Consider the following 19,073-nt stretch of genomic DNA (forward strand, 5'->3'; position numbering starts at 1 on the left):
TCCGTACTCTGATCTCTCTCCTCTCCCACATCAAATGCAAAGCCCTTTTGGAGGCTCCTGGCTGTATTAATCTTGTTTTGCCCTCATTGCCACATGCTGCGTGCCTCGCAGGCAGCTCCCGTGGCTCGGGGAGCGCCGCTGCCCTGTCGCGTCCTCACTGTCCCCTCTGTGCAGGAGTGGGATTAACCCCACCAGTGGGAAGCAAGGGCAAGCATAATTCATTTTTTGCAATAAAATGACTATTTTTTAAGCAGGAACTGTTCCTGGGGTGAGCAGTACCAAGCCACAATGCAGGGGACAGAAAGTCCCTGCTTTGAGAGCTATTATTAATTGAATTTATCCGCATCTTGTCAAGATTACACCTTTTGTGCAATGACGTTTGCAACCATAAAGGCAGCCAATAGAAATGTGGATTTGGGGGACACCTGGGTCTTTCCAGTGACTCGGAGCCAAGACCTGAGCAGGCAAAGCAAAGCCCCTCCCTGCCTCAGTTTCCCCACCTGCAAATCAAGTTGATTCTCTTTTCTGCAGCGTTTTGGGTGACCAACGCCCTGAACATCTCGTCCTCAGACAGAAGCCACTGTCACGTCCTCGTGAGCAGGAGCCACTTCCTCATGCCTGTGGCAGCGAAAACTCCTGTTGCTGAACAACGGGGCCATGACGTTGTTTGAACCCCAGGGCCTCCACACCCCAAAGTTGTTGGGCTCCGATCTGATCCTGTGTCTTGGGTTTCGGAGCACTGGAACCAGCTTTGCTTGGCAAATGCTGCAGAAGGGGCTCCTTAGCTCTCGTTAGTACACCAAAGCCCCAACTGAACATTGCACCGAGGATGCAATGCTTATTCAGCCGTGCTGGCTGCGTTTTCCACCTTCTGTGCCCATGCAGATAGTGAGCGCAGCCACCTGGATGAAAATCCCTTCTCTGCGGGAGAAAAAGGGTCTTTTTCTCCCCGTTCCATCTCACGGAGGGAGAAGCAAAGGGTGACTCAGCATTCCTCTGCAGCGGCTCCTGAGTCACCACGTTTGACTTTCCTTGACCGCGGCAGCTTTGGCGCGGAAAGCGATTCCTCCTGGGCCTGCGGGGACCCCGCGGCTGGCGGTCTGCAGGGCGGGAAGAGTGGCGCGGCCACGGCGTTCCGGCGGGAAGGCGGCGGGACCAGGATTGTCTCGGAGCTGCCATTCCACTGGCTGCGCCCACCGCTGCAGAAACAGCCAGCAGTGAGCTGATGGGGCTATTTACAGCCTAGAGATCCCAGGCGTGCTTTGTGCCCTTTTGCACCGTATTTTAACACACGTTCAAACTGCAGCGTTTCTTCCCTTTCTTTTTCATTTTACCAGAAATAACCCCTGCTGCTTTGACTCTTTGCATTTGACCAGCAAGCCAGGTTTTTTCTGCTGCCTCCCCTTGGATGTGGCGTTGCATTTTGCGTTTGCGCAGACTCTGGCAGTTTTCACACAATTTATTGGCAGACTGACCTTCTGTACATTTATTCACTCTCTACTACCCAGCCTGGCAGCTGGGACGTGGACTGGGTGCCTCTATCCCAGCTCCCCCTCTTTGCCCTGAGGGCTCAGTCACCCCATGAGGGGGTGAGGAAGCCTTTTCGCTGGCTTTTCAGGAGGTACATAGCACTACACAGGGGAGCACACACAATTGTTCCCCAGGCTCAACAAGGGGAGATTTCCTTTTGGCTCTGGCTGCCCTTTGAATGAGCGTGTAATAAACTTTGCAAGAGCAGTTTTCTGAGAAAATAAGGAACTGGTCCCAGACACCGGCCAAGGCCGATTCCGTGGCTTGGATAGATAAACTTGAGGGAGTGTCCCCTTGGAACTAATTGTAATACCTCTTGGAACTAATTGTAATACCTCTTGGAACTAATTTTAATGCAAAGCGGGAATAGGTCATGAATATGTATAGGCGTACCTGGAATTCCCATACATATGTAACACTTAACTGTTTAACTGTGAAACACATTACCACATCAGGTGTGTGCCGTTGGTGGAGCGGAGACTCCCCGGCCACCCAGCGCTGTTTTGCCTGCTTGTTGCTTGCTACAATAAACCTTGATTGGATTATCCCTGGGCTGGCGTACAAATTTTCATTGTAACTTATAACAATTTGGTGCCGTGACTCAGATAAGGTTAACTTGGTTTGGAATCTAAACTCTGGGGAGGCGCCCCCTCCTTGGATGGCCCCGGAGTGGACGATATCCTTTCCAAGACCCTTACCTCCGAACCCTAAATTTGGCAAGCAGGCAAAAGAACACTGCAGTACCCCATAATTTTCGTGCACGAAGATCCGGGCGAAGACTCCATGATAAGTGAGTATTGAAAGCGTTTCCCGTTCGGTCGGGGTGGGTTTCCCAAAGTGCGCATAAATGAGACACTCCCGAGAGGAGCGAAGTGAGTGCGGACCCTCTTGTAGTGTGGTTCTCATTGCCCGCGAGGGCGTGAGCCACGAACGAGGGGCGCGTGTGTGTGTGAGAGAGAGAGGCACTTCGGAAGATGGGGCAGAAGAAAAGCAAGCCTTCTGACTCCATGGTGGGTTCCCCGGGGTGTAGTTCGCCTGGGAAGAGGGATGACTCCATAGGGAATCCTAAGGTCAGTCTCCCTGTGATACCGCCAGATAGTCCTTTAGGGGTAATGATTGCCCATTGGGATGACTGGCTGCCCAGACAGGGCTAAAGCAGAGAGAAAATGATATATTATTGCATACAGGTGTGGAGTGGTAAACAAATTAGAGGAGATCAGGTATTTTGGCCTGTTTTTGGGATGTTTGAGGATTGGATATGTCAAGCCTTATATATGTAAATTCTAAGGAACCCCTGAGTTTAGAAGAGAGTGAATATGCTAATTTATGCATGGAGTTGGATGCCCAAATCCATGTATTTGCTCTAAGTGAAGGGAACCATAGAAAAAGAACTGGAAGCCCCGAGGAACTTCCAACACCTCCTCCCCCTTGTGTCCCCCCTGCACTCGCACCTGACCCAGCCCCCCCCTTCCTCCTCTTCCCCGACAGCCCCAGACCCAGACTTGGACCCTCCGGGTTCCCCTGAGGAGAACGGGAGAGTGGCGAGGGGTCGGACCAGAAAGAGAGGGCAGTTGGAAGAAGGATTGTACCCCTTGGGAGAAATAGCTATAGGGGGTCCACAGCCTGGCATGGATTTGTGTAAGTACCTTTGAATTCCGGAGATGTAAGGGAATTCAAGAAGGAGATGGGGAACCTTTTAGAAGACCCCTTGGGAGTATCCGAAAGGTTGGACCAGTTTTTGGGTCCTAATATATACACCTGGGAAGAGTTACAGGCAATTTTAAGTATACTATTCACAATAGAGGAAAGGGAAATGATTCGAAAAGCAGGAATGAGAGTTTGGGATCAGCAGCACCAACACGGTTCAGGCGCAGATATTAAATGGCCACTACAGCGGCCAAACTGGGATAACCAAAATGCAGAACATAGAACTCATATGGCAGATCTGCGCATTATAATTGTTCAAGGCATTAAGGAATCTGTTCCTCGAGGACAGAATATTAATAAAGCATTTAGTGAACACCAGAAGAAAGATGAGACCCCCACTAAATGTTTAAAAAAGATTAGGGGGGTCAGGGGCTCTATTTGCTGGGGACCTCTAAGAAAACAGAGCCCTTGATAAAATTAAAATTAGGCCCCCAGCATCAAGAAGTAGAGTTCCTTGTGGACTCTGGGGCGGAGAGATCTACTGTCCAGTTAGTGCCCTGAGGATGCAGACTGTCCTCGGAGAAATTACAAGTAATAGGAGCAAAAGGGGAACCGTTTCAGGTACCACTAATAAAAGGAGTAAAAATAGAAGCTCCATCTTGAATTGGAATAGGATCCTTTTTGTTGGTACCTGAAGCAGAATATAATTTACTGGGAAGAGATTTAATGATTGAATTGGAAATTAATTTGGAAATAAAAAACAAAGAAATAGCAGTAAAGTTGTTTGTTTTGACAACGGAGGATGAAGCTAAAATTAACCCTGAAGTGTGGTACACTCCAGAGTCAGTATGACGATTAAATATTGCTCCATTTGAAGTCACTATTAAGAACCTGGAAATTCCAATTAGAGTCAAACAATATCCCATGTCACAAAAAGGTAGACATGGATTACAGCCTGTAATCGAAAGGTTGTTACAGCAGGGATTATTAGAACCTTGCATGTCACCACACAATACCCCCATTCTGCCCATAAAGAAGTCAGATGGCTCCTATCGCTTAGTTCAAGATTTAAGGGAAGTAAACAAAAGAACTGTTACCGGGTTTCCAGTAGTAGCTAATCCATATACGTTGTTGAGCCACCTTTCCCTGGAATTGAAGTGGTACAGTGTTATAGACTTGAAGGATGCCTTCTGGGCTTGCCCCTTGAAGGAGGAATGTAGAAATTATTTTGCCTTTGAATGGGAAGATCCAGAAACCCACCGGAAACAACAATTAAGGTGGACTGTACTTCCACAAGGATTTACAGAATCACCAAATTTGTTTGGGCAAGCTCTGGAACAAGTATTAGAAACTTTTGAATCAACCCCAGAGGTAACTTTAGCGCAGTATGTAGATGATCTGTTGTTAGCTGGGGAAGATCAAGAGACTGTTAGAAATGAGAGCATTAGATTATTGAACTTTTTAAGCCTGAAGGGGTTAAAGGTTTCGAAGTCTAAATTACAGTTTACTGAAGAGGAAGTAAAATACTTAGGACACTGGCTGAGTAAGGGAACTAAGAAATTAGATCCTGAACGAGTGAATGGTATCTTATCCCTCCAGGCGCCAACAAGCAAGAGACAGATAAGGCAGTTGTTAGGACTTTTAGGGCACTGTAGACAATGGATTGAAAATTACAGCAACAAAGTGAAGTTTTTGTATCAGAAATTAGTAGGAGTAGGATTAATAAAATGGACTCAGAAGGACGAACAGAGTCTAGAAAGCCTCAAAGCTGACCTGGTAAATGCTCTGGTATTAAGTTCACCCGATATTAAATGACCGTTTTATTTGTTTTTGAATTCAGAAGGAGGAAGAGCCTTTGGGGTATTAACCCAAGAATGGGCTGGAAGAAAGAAACCCGTAGGCTATTTTTCCAAATTATTAGATCCAATTAGTAGGGGATGGCCTACTTGCCTACAAGCTATAGTAGAAGAAACATTTGACTAAATTAATCATTGAAACTAAAATAAACTGGATAAAATGTTTACCATTAGCACTACTAAATGTAAGGACACAACCCAGAGCAGACACTGGGATCTCTCCTTTTGAAATGTTATATGGGATCCCCTATGACCTAGAAATGCCAATTGAACACCCAAAGATAGAAGAAAAACTTTTACAGGAGTATATCATTAAACTCATGAAGAGACGGCAAGAACTAATAAAGAAGGGACTGATAGTGCAGAGGCCACCATTAGATATTGCAATACACAAAATTATGCCTGGAGATAAGGTATTGATCAAAACCTGGAAAGAATCATCTCTAACTCCCTGTTGGGAGGGACCGTTTCGTGTTCTGCTTACTACAGATACTGCAGTCCGGACTGCCGAAAGAGGATAGACTCATGCAAGCAGAATCAAAGGACGAATTCAGAGTTCTCACTGGGAGGCAACCAGAGACCCTGACAGCTTGAAAATTAAGTTCCGAAGAAAAGTGGATGAGTGAGACTATCTTTTGTAAAGATCCTCACTGTATATGTTATCCCTTTGTATGTTACAGGTGTAAACTCTGTAGAGAAAAGTGGTGGACACACTGCTCTTATGGGTAACCCCCTCTAGTGGTATTTGCCACAAATGTTATTATTACAAACAGGAATTAACTGAGCAAGCATTACGTGTGGGAGTATCAACTGGGAAAATTATAAAGGACTCCAAAGAGTGGTGGGATATTTTTGCTAAAGGCATAAACCCTGAGAGGTGTTGTCTTTATGCAAACGAGCCGTGTTCAACGAAGGCTGAAATAGTGCAAATATCTTGCAGACGAACAGTGGTCAGAGTGGGGTGGGGAGCTTGGAAAGTGAAGGATAAAAACTGGGACGCATATAAATCAAAGCGAATCAAATATAAAGCAGTTCCCCTGAAGAATATGACTGCTGCCGAGAAGATGGTACACCTCGCTGCTCTAAGCAACAGAGTAGGCAGAGAAGAAGGCAGAGACGTACTGCTGTGGGAATTAAGGTTGATGAACCACATCCAGAGAAGGCTCACGGAACCTCTTGACTTATTACTCCCAAACAAAATGTCCTCAGAGCTTCCTCAAAGTCTCCCATCTCTCACCAAGGGTAAAGACAAAAACCAAAATGATTATCAACACCCTCGGAATACCTGTCGCAAGGGTAAGGGTACACCACTTTTCTCGAACTTAAGATTAAGCATTTGGATGATAAGACTGTTACTAATGCTGATAGGGATAACCCAAGGTAAAGGGAACCCCCACCAACCTTATAAATGGATGCTCTATAGGTGGGAGGATCAAATGATATTACAGCAAGTAATTGCTACCAGGGCCCCAAGTTTTAATCAATCTTTATGTCAACTCGTACCCAGAGACCCATGTCTACATAACTTAGGCTTTTATTTTTGTCCTAGTTCTAATAATGTTAATATTAACCTTTGGACCTTGTATATTGAATAGAATTACTGGATTGATGAAAAATCGATTAAAAGCTGTACATCTAATGTTGATAAGAAGACACTATAAGCACCTAGAAGAAGACGAAATTGTTAAAGAAACTCCCCTTCTCTCCCTAGCTTGAGAAGCTCTTGCCCAGTTTGATGAACAAAATAATAAAAAAAAAGGGGGGAATTGTAATAAACTTTGCATAACCAATTTGTTCATCAAACCTGTTGATTGTTAAAATATATTGATCTCTACAACTTAGTAACTAAGCTGCTTTTAACCGTAATAACCACAGTAACAAGTGCAGAAACTAGATATTGAGCTAAGTAAGCAGGATGTGCCAATCTTGAGTACCTGATCGTATAGCTCCTCAAGAGCAGTTTTCTGAGAAAATAAGGAACTGGTCCCAGAAACCGGCCAAGGCCGATTCCGTGGTTTGGATAGATAAACTTGAGGGAGAGTCCCCTTGGAACTAATTGTAATACCTCTTGGAACTAATTTTAATGCAAAGCGGGAATAGGTCATGAATATGTATAGGCGTACCTGGAATTCCCATACATATGTAACACTTAACTGTTTAACTGTGAAACACATTACCACATCAGGTGTGTGCCGTTGGTGGAGCGGAGACTCCCCGGCCACGCAGCGCTGTTTTGCCTGCTTGTTGCTTGCTACAATAAACCTTGATTGGATTATCCCCGGGCTGGCGTACAAATTTTCGTCGTAACTTATAACAGCCAGTGCAAGGTCTCTGGTGTGGGTCTGGCCTCCACAGCTCTCTCCCCATATCTAATTTGTCAGGGTAAGTGTGGCACATGAGTACTCCTTACATTCTCTAGCCTTTCCTGTGTTTGTCTTGCCACGGATATGAGGTGACACGTTGAGTGATGCCTTGGACTGATTGAGTAAATGGTGTTTGCTGGCCTTCAAATACATAGGAAGGTGGTGCGAGGAGAAAAGAATAACCTGTTCTGCAAACCCAGGATGGGCAGGACTGGGAGGCACGAGCTTAAGTCATGGTAGTCAGGACTTTTATTTTTCCTGTGTATGGCTTCCCAGTGGCCAAGACAGCAAAGGGGAGTTGGCTGCAGAAAGGGGGGGGATTCTTTGCTACTGGTCACAGGATAGAGAGGTGACCTTGCAAGAACCCTTCCAGCCCCTCCACTCTGATTTCCCGACTTAGTCCCTGCAGCATCAGCTTCGCACTCCCTCCCGGTACCATGCTGGCCCGCAGGCCTGTGTCAGACACGGTTCTTGCCGTGGGCCCCCCCTCCTCCTCCTCGGCAGGCCTCTCCCCCTGCCCTCCCGCCCCCCTGTACGGCTTCTTTCGGCTGCGAGCGCACGCTGGTCCCGGCGGCCACACGAGGGTGCCAGTGCTGTTCACTTGCCACGATTTGCTGCAGCGAGCAAGCGAGGAACTCCGGGGTGGAGCTGGGGCTGTTCCCTGGGCTCGGGCCAGTTTGGGGGGACCCCCCCCCGTCCCGGGGACCTTTATGCGGGTCTGTGCTGCTCCTGCGAGAGAGCGTGGGGCGTGCGCTTGCGGTGGGAGATGCGGGGAGGCGGGCAGCGTCCCGGGGGGGGGGCTGCAGAGATGTGGAGACCCCCAGCTACTTCAGAAACATCCTGCTGTGGGCACAGCTGCACCTGAGCTGTCTTCAGGGCAGGCTGCAGCAGGGCTGAGCCGGTGGTTTCCATCTCATCGAAGCCCACTGCCGAGGGTGGCTGTAGGCCAGCGCTGCGCCGATGCCGCTGACCCGCCGCAGGGACCACGAGCAGGGCTTGGCCTGCCCGGCTTTGAAATGCAAAGGTAGACCCTAAGCTCTTGAGCGAACACAGATTGCGTGGGGGGTCTGTGGCTAGCTGCGGGTCTCAGAGCTTTGGATTTGTGTTTTGTTTTCCTTTTATTCAAATTGAATTAAAAAAAGACACCCTCTCTGGTAGGAAAAGCAAACATAAGGTCTGTCTGGATAAAGGGGAAGCCCTTCTTTTGTACAATAGCTCAGCGGGTAGAGCATCCTCCCCGAGGAAGGGGGAAAGCTAGGTTTGATCCTTGCTTCTGGCAGAGGGGAGATGCAAACCCTGGTCACCACAAGACCCCAGAGAGTACCATAAACAGCAGGCTGCGAGCATGTCTGGTGCGGAGCGTTTTTCTTGCTCTTTCCTGTTATTTTAAATAATTAATAATTTGATGGAGCAGGGAGTGGAGAAGGCAGGTGTCCCGTCTCCCTGGAGAGCAGTCTGTGCACCCGGCGAGACAGAGTCTTGCTCTCTCTCGATGAATATTTAAGTGTCTTTAGACAAATTGGAATGGCGCCAGCAGGAATGACTGAGAAGGGCTGAGCCCTTTCCCACTGGGTATCCTAGTGCCCGGGGGCTGGGGAAACAGCCCTGAATAGGGCAGAGAATAATCCCTGCTTGTAGGGATGTACTGTGCATCCCAGCCTTGGGTGGGACCTCTGGCTCTTGCTAGTCTTTTGTTAGGCTGTGAGAGTTCCTTGGATGGAAAGCCCCCTGGATTTAACCTGCCGCTGTTAATGTCATTGTCTGCACCTCTTCCAGCGTTTGAATCAGCTAGCACTGATCACCTACAGCTCTTCTGCTGCTTAATGCTGACCTCGGAAGAGAGCTAGCGCAGATGCCCTGAAAGTTCACATCTGTTTGTGGGATTGGGTGTTTCCAGCAGGCAGAAAAAAAGCAACGTAGGCAGTTCCTTCTGTCCTTACTAAATAGGTATGTGTTCAGAGGTGGAAGGGACAAAGACTTTCTGCTGATACTAAGTACAGAATGCTGCATGAATTTATTAACAACACTGAACATTTGCCTGGCGATCCATTTATTAGCTAAGAGAACTAAAACAGCTTTTGGATTTTTCCACTAATGTTGTACCATAACGAATGATAGGGGGAGGTGGTAATTTGAGCTCTTTTTGCAATATATTCCACATATTGACCCCATCTTCAGAAAGGTGTAAAGTCTTCAACTTTATTTCACTTGAAGAATAATTTTAGCTAAGCCAGCTATGTGTTCTTTCTCACTTAGTAGTGAAGCTTCTTGACAGAGCATTTTGTGCTCTTACCTTACATGCACAATTTCTATCTGTTAGTTTAGGATAATGATTCAATCTCCATTCAGAAATCATGAGTCAGGCTGCTTAAATCCATGCCATTTTAAAATGGGCTTCTGCTCTCTGGTTCAGTTGTATACACTATGATTTTAAAGTTAGTCAGATTTGAAGCTAGCCATGTAATACAGCCCACAAACCAGTATGTGTTTATGCAGAAACAGTTGCTTACCTAAAGGTTTAACAAATTGGACTTTAATTTATAATCTTCCTTTGGAAGCAAAACTGGAAGGTGGCTCCTCCTGCCTGCAGCTGCCTGTAGTCCAGGAAGCAAAGCCACTGCTTCCCTGGAGCTGCCCAGGGTGGGGGAGCCTGGCTGGTGAACAGCCTCTGGCCCTGGAGGATTGTCTTTTCTGGCATATGCTGCCACAGTTAGGAAATTGAGTATTGCATAGGAGAGGGGATGACCACGTTCCTCTTTCAGTGCTGATGGCCTCTTTTTACATGACTGGGTGTCAAACAGCACATTGTGCTGAGATAGTAACAATGGGCTCTGCATGGCAGCACCTAAAACCAGATCCTTTGGGCACTGTGGTACACGGCTGCCATTGATGCTATGAGGACTTGTATGTTTGTGCTCTTTATGTCCCTGCTGTGGGTATGAAAGGGATTAACCATACCAGCTCTGTGGCCTGGTTTGCAAACTGCGTTTTCAGATGTGTTCCATTAGAATGGAACACACGTTACAGCTCTGGCTACATGGCATCATGTGTGGCTCCATCTTATTTATTTTTTGTCTGGGCTAGGCTTTTAGTTGTCCTGTAGACTAGGTTATTTTTGGTGCGTTCTTTGATAACTCTGTTGCTGTGACATGATGCGAGCCAAAACTCTGGGAACATCCCAGCAATGCACACAAACATCAGCCCTGTAGCTTCTAACAGTCAACATATGAAGCTTTCAGAAACCCTGGACACCTAACAGGACTCAACAAACCCACTCTGGAAGCCTGAGAAGGGATCCAGCACTTTCCTCAAAGGGTGTATTCATCTCCTTGCAAGGCTTCCACAGAGGAACAGCTTGTTAGAGGGACCTGTGGAGCTTGGAAGCTTTGCCAATAATAATTCAGGCCCAATTCTGAAGTCAACTATTTAGTTAAACAGAGACTGTCTGATGACTGGATTAAACACAGACGGCATCTGAGTGAGCTCAACACTTCAGGTTTTTGTCAGTGTCCATTTCACAAGCCTATAATTCCATTTTTCCTGTCTTCCCAGACTCTGCTCATCCTGTGTAGTGTTTCAGGCAACGCAGAATGAGGTATTTCAGCAGAGCTGTTGCTCCTAGTTCAGGAAGCAGCCTGTATCACAAAGTGATGTTCTCTGTTTTAGGCTTAGGAATAATCCAGTATTATGGAATTGGGAGGAAACCACATGTTAGAGAAATGAAGGGTTTGTTTGTTTGTTGTTTGTTTGTTTTTCAGGAAAAGTCTCAAGGAAGCCAGGAGATGTCAGAGAGGGTGGGTGAGCGAGTCTTGCCCAGCAAGATGGTGCTGCATGTAGTTGACACAGACCATTCAATCCATGTTAACATCAACTGGAAGTTTCAGGTGGTGATTTTGAACTTCCCTCTCCCGTCACTGTCACTTCCCAGAGCCAATAGACCTTTAAATCCCTTGAAAAGATAAATGGGCTTAGCTTCTATGTAGCTTTGAAAGTGAAGCTTACACTCAATTAGCACTGTCACCAGGGTTGTTCCTGATGATCACGTCACTCCTGTTGATCCCTGACCTTTGCATAGAGCTGACTGACACAGGTTCACTATATCTTCCAACTCAGTATATTCTCCTTCCAGCTGTGGAGAACTGGGCTGACATCTATCCTGCAGGAATACAAGAGAAGCAAAAAAATACCTGCCAAGTATCATTTGTACCTGAATTATATCTTAGAAAAATACTGGGGGAGGGGAGGAATTTGTTATTTCTGTGATGCTTTGCTGAAGGAGGTCTATATGCGCCCATTGTGTTCAAACTTTCTTAATGCATGAGTCCCAGGTCTGACCAGTAGCTGGGAGATTACTGGTGTGACAACCTCTATCTCACAGGGAAGATCAGGTCACAGTGGTCATTGTGGCCTTGCTTTGAACAGTACACCTTACTGGAAGAGTGGAGGCTGGTCTTTCAAAACCAGGAATATAAGACTAGTATGCTCTTAAAACATCTACTATGTGAAGGAAAGCAAGTGTAGCAGGGAAGGATCAAAAGGGCAGAAAATCTTCCTTCTTGAATTTGAGAAGAGAAATGGTGTGATGGAGCTGGGGTCCTGACTCTCCCTGGTTCAAATGTGGTTAGCTGAGCAAGTGTTTGGTTATGGGAGGTGGGAATGGCTGCATGCTATAAACCAAGCCATAATTGGGCACTGAGTCCTAATCCCCTTGCTGACATGCCTGCAGGCAGTGTTTTTATGCTCTCTTTCCTGCATGTGTAAAAAGAGGGAGGATCCTCTGCTTCCTGGGCCTCTAAGGACTGTCTGGCTCCTAAAGGCAATCTCTTCCCTGCTTTTTTCAGGACAAAAAGTGCAGCTGAAATGTAGGATCTTATAACCATAAGCCTGAAGTGCTGAAACCTACTGCCAGAGGCACAGCCTGGAGCTGCTCTTATGCCATGCTGTAGGACTCAATGCAAAACCCGAAGCGAAACGAAAAATATTGTGTTTGAGCATTTAATAAAATCAAAGTGGAAGCAAAGGGTTGCTAAGCTGTGATGTCATCACTCCCTTCTTCTCTGACCCCATGGTAAACCATGGGGTGCAACAGGAGCAGGAAAGCACACTGTTAGGAGGCAGCAGTGCAGCTTTGCAAGCGTTTCATTTCTCTCTCTCAGCAATTTTCTTCCAGAGCCCGAAACATCTGTCTCTGCCTCCAGCCACATGCAAGTGCACCGAAAGAGTTTTGTTCCAAGCCTAATGAGTAATTTCATGCTCTTGGAATTGGAGACAGGGGGAGGGGGCTGGGACAGCAGCCGGTGTCATGTGCTTTACAAGGAGCTCTGCTGATGTCAAATCGCAGCCTGGTGAATTTTATTTTATTGCAGCCCACCAGGCTTCCCTTTAAAGTCTGCTGCTAGAGTTGCTGGTGATCGGTGCAGGAAGAGCTCCTACACTGGCTGCTGCATTCCAGGGGCTTCCTCACTTCTGGGCACAACAAGCAACATGGAAAATAATGACATCAGTGGAGAGGAGGTGGGGGAGCTCAGCTGGGCGTCAGCTTTGCTCTGTTTGTGGAGAGAGCACACGTGAATGCAGAAAGCGCTTTGCCTGTCCTGCTTCTGGCTTCCGTGCAATGTGCTCATAGAAGGAGGGATGAAGGAACAAACAATCCCGGGCAGATGTGTAATCACATTGCTTTAGTGTCTAGCAGATGATGCTGAGATGTGGTGATGCACATGGTCTGCGAACAGACATAGAATGAGCTGATTCACATTGTAGCTGGTCTCAGTGGTGTTCAAAAAGCACAAACCCCAGCTTTCTCTTCGAGAAGGACAGGGTTATCTGTAGAGAGAGATAATCTGTACAAAGCACAGGAAACAGAAGGCAGATGTTGTTGTATGTTTATCATATGTTTCCACCACAGGGTCTTCCTTTGGGACAGGGTTGCAGATCCCAGGCCCCAGAGCAGGACTTGCACAGCCCCATGGATGCACCATGCTGTGTTTATCTAGGGCAGAATATACAGAGCTCTTCCTCCACCTGCCCATGTTCTCCTGGTCCGAAAAGGAAGTTTATATTCACTCACTGTGACTCAGCTATAGAGTCTGACTCATTTTCATGCTGTTACTCATAGAAAGGGAAAGCCAAACGGCAACCAGTCTGTGCCTGTAGACACCTGTAATTCTCCAGCTTTCTGCTGTTAATCTCTGGATGAGTTTCTGTTTATCGGCACTAACGCACTTATCCTGCTGAAGCTTTTAATATGTCTCTCTACAGAGAAAGACTGATTAGAAAATAAAAGTTTTCTACCCCTAAAGCTAAGAGGAAGTGTGCTGAATCTCCGTGGCTGCTTGTAGAGTTCCTGAAATGGGACTATTTCAAGCGGACACTTCACAGGGGTAGCAACAGGCTGGGACCAGATGGAGCAACCACCAGGCAGAGCTGGGAACGGCTGCAGTTACTGCAGCTCCTGAGCTGACCTCTGTGGTCTGGAGGGAGTTGCTGGTGGTCCGTCTCTTAAAGGTGCTCAGTGCTAGGAGATCCTGCTTCCAGCAATGATGGCTTGCTGGTGACCAGAAGTCCGTCTCACCAGCTCTCTAGGCTTCTGTCCCATGCTTTGACTCCCCACTGTAATATAAGGACTATAGCTGCTTGGATTTCTGTAACAGGCTGCCAGTCCTCAGAGGAAGGGATGGTGGTTTACTTTGTGTAAGCCTTTGTTGGGCTGCCAGCTCAGGAGTCTCTGCTCACTTGAGATCTGGCTGTGTGTTGCTCACTCACGCATATTTTGTTAGCTCATCAGGGTGCAGGGAAACACTGGGTCCTGGTTTCTTCTCTTGCAGCACGATGGGTGAGTTATTCTGTGTTAGAGACCGCACGAGCATGAGTCAGATTTGAAAACCTCACCCAAAATCCGCACAGGAAGGCTTTAGCTGTGAGGTGGGAACCAGTGCCTGCCACTCACTACAACTGGGCCAAACCCAGGCTTTCCCATTTCAGCCTCATTCCGTGTAAAAACCACAGTGCAGTCCTTCCTGCACTGCACAGGAGAGCACAGTGCAAAGCTCCAGGTGGGTGGGCTGTTCAGGGGACAAGAAGGTATCTTGGGCCTGGAGCAGGGGTTGTGTTAGAGTTAAAGCGGTTTCCTCTGGGTTATGGGAAGCTGAGCTTCAGATCACCAGTCTAAGTCTTGCAGAGGGGGGCTTGGCCTCAAACCTGGCTTTCCCTTCTCAGCAGCCTGCTGCTGGGCAAGAGGCCACCCTAGGCTTCTGCTCTCTCATCCTTCTCCTTGATCTCATCTAACGAGCATTGATCAGAATTGTTCCAGGGACTCTCACATGAAAAGCTGGGGTTTTAGTTATTTTCTGGTGGAAAAATATTTAATTGGAAAAATTCCTGCATGGCCTTGGTATGCTTTCAGCTGGCATCCTGCCTGCCCCTCTCTGAAAATATTGCTCATTTTGAGCACAAGCACTTCTTGTGAAGCTGCTTTCTTCGGTGGCAATCCCTCATTTACTTAGGTTTCTTTTTACCTCGAGCAGATGGCAGGAGTTGGCCTCTTGTTACGCGGCACTGAAGCGACCTTCTGGGGCTGCCTACATGTCCTGCTGCCCATCACAGGAGAGCATGGCTGAGAGATGCTGGAGTTCCTGTTGTAACATTTAAGGAGCAGCCACTGCCCTGCTGTTCTAGCTGTCTGCTGTTAATACTCGCCGCCGCCCCCAGCTCTGGCAACCGTGTTTGCAAAAAGCTCTGCGGGCAGTAGAAGCAAGCTGGTTTCATCATGACAATGTAGTTATCCTTTTAAGGGAAAATTCCCTCCGGGAGCCAACCCTCAATTACCTCCTGCTCCAGTGCCTTCTTGCTGGAGATGGCTTGTAACACAGCAGAGTTACAGCCACAGTAACTCCGTTGGGCACCTAGCCGCTCTGAAAAAAAAAAAGAAAATTAAACTCTCTTGGCCTCTGTTGTTTGCTCAATCTAGCAATTGGGGTCAAAACCCAAAGGGCTAGCTCCCCTCATCAGTGCATTTGTGCAGAACCAACCCGTGGACATTACATCTTCAAACCCAGATGCTATTCCCATGGTATTAATGGCATCGTATGCAGATACCATGTTCTTCCCTAAAGAAGTTTGTTGCAGTATTTGGGAGCTCTGGGTAGTACAAGACTGGTGGTAATTAGCTGATGCAAGTGTCTGCTAAATGCCAGAAAACTGGGGTAGGCAGGGGCTGCATTTCAATTTGCTGTTATTCACTGTGGTGAATGGGAGGGGTCCTCCAAGGGTCCTGATTCGGAGGCCAAAAAATTCCTTCTATTCTGCTGACGTGTCTCACAGTCCACGGGGGTGATGTCTAACGGGGACGGGGCTGCTGTGGAGGTTGCCTTCTGTCACAAGGAGCAGAGGAGGAGCACGCAGAGCTGTAGAGAACAGCCTGTGCTCTTTCTATTCTATAGGAATGGTGGCTTTGGCTGCAAGCCCCCAAATTCACATCTCTTGTTTTTAGCACTGAAAATGCTTTAATTCCAAATGAGCTGTTTACCAGAAGAACATGACACTCTTGAATGCAAACTTGTCACAGGACTGAGACCAGACTCCTTAAAGAAGTTCTAGGGACTGCTTCTTTTGACATCTGTAAGTTTACTGTTATTGTCTGAGAAAATGGCGTTTTCTCTCTGGGCAATGACAGACTCATTTAAAAAAACCAACCCTGTACCTCTGCAGCTAGTCTTGTCTTGAGCGAAAACAAACGGCCTGACTGGATCATCTGAGAATGAAACAATGCTCCTTGGAGGAGCAGAGAAGCCAGGCTGGATCTCTGGGCCCCATTTTGAGTGAAATGCACAGGAATCCTATTCTGTCTGCCTAGGTCAGACTGAAAGAGCTTTCCCATCTTCTCAGCCTTCCCAAGGGTTTGAATTCTCTTCCCCTATCTAAAGCAAGTAAAAAAAATTAAAAATTTTTAAAGCTTCTCTAAGCAGACAGGAAGCAACCATATAAGCTCCATGAAAATATGTAATTTCCTACTTTTAGAAATTGTAAATTAAGTGTTGAAATTGTGTTTTCATGCTGCAGAGCAAAACTGTCCCCTTTTGAAATGTCAACTTTTCAAAGCTTTTTTTGTACATTTTTTTTAAACCAGGACACTTTTCCACATCTGTAGTCCTCTATTAACAGTTTTGGGTTGCTGTTTTGCCCTGAAAACGTTTTGCCAGAAATTTTCTCACCAGCAATGCCAGTGAGGCCCTGATTCTACCCTTGGAGGTGGGTGATTTTGAACCCACCTGGATAAAAAAGGAGAAGCGTGGCTAAGCTGAGAGCAATCCTGTCATTCGAATACATAACTATTGTTTGAACTGATGACCTTTCAGAAGTTCCTTACTTCTTGGCAGTTGAAAACAAGTGGCATTTTTTTGCCTCGCTCAGGAAATTCAACCCATGCTGTTGAAAATTCAGTGTTGCTCCAGAGAAAGAGCTGATCAGAGGCTCTGTTGCTTGGACAGGAAGGTTATCCACGTGCTGGGGACTGGCACCGGAGAACGTAGGTTCAAATCTGTATCTCCTGTGATCTCCCATGTGACATCTGGCCATGGTTTTTTCTTTGAGCTTCATTTCCCCTTCACCACTGTTTCTTGCAAAGATGTACAATACATGAAGAGCTGGGCAGTGCTTTGCTGTCATGGTGATGTGGTCTAAACAAACACGGAATATTTTGCCAGTATTTCAAAACTGACTTCTTGTTGCGAACGAAGTAGTAGAGGAACTTGCAGTTTTGTTTGCACAGATCCTCACCCAGTTAGTCATACTGGCTTGCATATCTGTTGGACTTTTGGAGATTTTTCTAGTGTTTTATCAGTTTCAGTGATAAATATCCCAGTGTGTGGTGGTGTGCTAGATAACTTGCATCTAAAACTGATTAACATTTCTCCTTTAAGAAGCATTTCTTTCTGTGCAAGGTAGGTTTCTCCAGAAGGAAAAAATAATTTTGCTTCAAAACTACTTGAATTTTTTTGGGTGGGAGGGAAAAATATTAATATAGTTAAAAACTTCACCAAGCATCTGAAACTATTTAAAGACCAAGAGGGAATTCAATGTTTCAATAACAGGTAATGGAAAGCCAGTAACCAGCTTTCAAATATCCTCATTTCTGGATATGACCCTGCTGTGTAGTTCTGAGGGGAAGGAGAGTTTGGATCTGTTTGCGTTGCATATATATCACAGCCTTACCCACGAATGGGAGCTAGTACTTAGCATTGCCTCCCCATATCTTGTCCTCTTCCTACCTCTGATCTCTTCTCCAGTACACACCCTTTACAGTCTCTGTTCCAGATGGCTTTGTCTTTTCCCCCAGAACATCTCCAAAATACTTCAAGTTCTTATTTCTTATTTTAAATGAACAATATGGTAGATTTAACAGCTATCTGTAGTATTTGCACAGTGTGTCTTATCCACTTATGGGCTAGGACTAATAGTTCTTTAACCGTCATATTGCCCAAAGAAAGCAGGATTTGGAGGTCCATTCCTATCCCTGCTAAGGGTTAGAAAAGTCATCAAAGGACAATTTCTTAGAATTGGGTTTTGGGGGTTTTTTTTGTTTGCTGTTTGTAGGAGCATTTAATCTGGTCATCTAATGTTCAGGTCATCTAGTGTTTGCTACAAAATGTCACTACTGCACCAATTAAAAAGAAAAGTATCTGCTGCAGGAGAATGGGTTTGGAGCCCAGCTCTTCAATGCTCTGTGCCTTTGCCTTCATTCTGCGGGGTGAGAAGCTCCACTGTCTCTTGCACAGCAAGGCAGAATTCAGGTCTTCATACTGGAAGATGCTATAAAAGAAGCACTGATAGTGTTTTTAGTCAAAAAAATGGATGTAGTTCTAGCTTGGGTTCCCAGCATTTTGATTCCATTCATTCATTTATTTTGAGCAAATAATTTTAAAATTAATTTCCTGACTTTGAAAAATGCCCACGTTCCAAAATGTAAACTTATACCCCATGGGGATGTAGAAACTGGCTTGTAAATCCAACAGGGGTGAAGAGTAAGGAGGTTTTCTTGGCAGCGATACAACTAAAACTTATGGACAGCTTCTATCAACACATCACTGAGCTTTCTAGGAATCACTTGTTCTGGCAGAGAAGGCCCATGAGATGGGAAAGTCAGGAGAGACGAGAACTGAAATCTGGAGCAGAAGAGGAGAAGAGGAGAAAGCTGGTGAGAGCAGGCCAGGCTGAGGTGTGAGCAGGGTCTACGGGGGATTTCTAGGGCACCGTGTTTGTCATCCCACAGCTTCCCAGCGAGAGGGAAAACAGGGTTAAAGACCTGAATAGCCTGTGGGGTTTATTAGCCCCTGAGTCTGGTTGCTGAGGCTTCTGCCAGTGTCCCACAGAAACCATATGGCTGGGAAGGACTTCAGGCAACAGTTTCATCCACCTTTCCATGCAGAAGAGGGTGAGATATACCCACCTTCCCTGCATATCTGCTCTTAAGAAATCCCAGTCATGGAGGTCTCCCTGTGGATCCCATTCTAGAATACATCCACGCTGGGCCTGGGAGACTTCTAAATAGAAGTCTTCAATCTTTTTGCTGCAAATTAAGCCAACTTTGTGTTTTTCCCTTTAACTAGTCTATGTGATAAGCTGTTGACAGCCATCCCTCCTGTAACAACTTCTTACAAATGTCATTTTGCAATATTCCGTA

At 46.3% G+C, this 19,073-nt stretch overlaps 1 long non-coding RNA gene across 11 annotated transcripts in view; it reads left to right on the forward strand.

Annotated features, from left to right (window-relative positions):
* The first annotated feature begins 1,735 nt into the window (after positions 1-1,735).
* LOC142038960 (uncharacterized) overlaps positions 1,736-19,073 on the forward strand; it is a 46,779-nt gene continuing 29,441 nt past the window's right edge. For 5 of the 11 annotated variants that reach the window (XR_012652758.1, XR_012652752.1, XR_012652751.1 and 2 more), the window contains exons 1-4: positions 1,736-2,320; positions 3,019-3,168; positions 5,018-7,415; positions 11,155-11,280. This is a non-coding gene — a long non-coding RNA (uncharacterized LOC142038960). Of the gene's footprint in view, positions 2,321-3,018; positions 3,169-5,017; positions 7,416-9,172; positions 9,344-11,154; positions 11,281-12,237; positions 12,424-14,919; positions 14,935-19,073 lie in introns of those variants that run through there. The other 6 variants (XR_012652759.1, XR_012652754.1, XR_012652760.1 and 3 more) reach the window with 6 other exon arrangements.

Source organism: Buteo buteo, chromosome 13 (assembly GCF_964188355.1).
Source record: "Buteo buteo chromosome 13, bButBut1.hap1.1, whole genome shotgun sequence".
Lineage (NCBI taxonomy): Eukaryota > Metazoa > Chordata > Aves > Accipitriformes > Accipitridae > Buteo > Buteo buteo.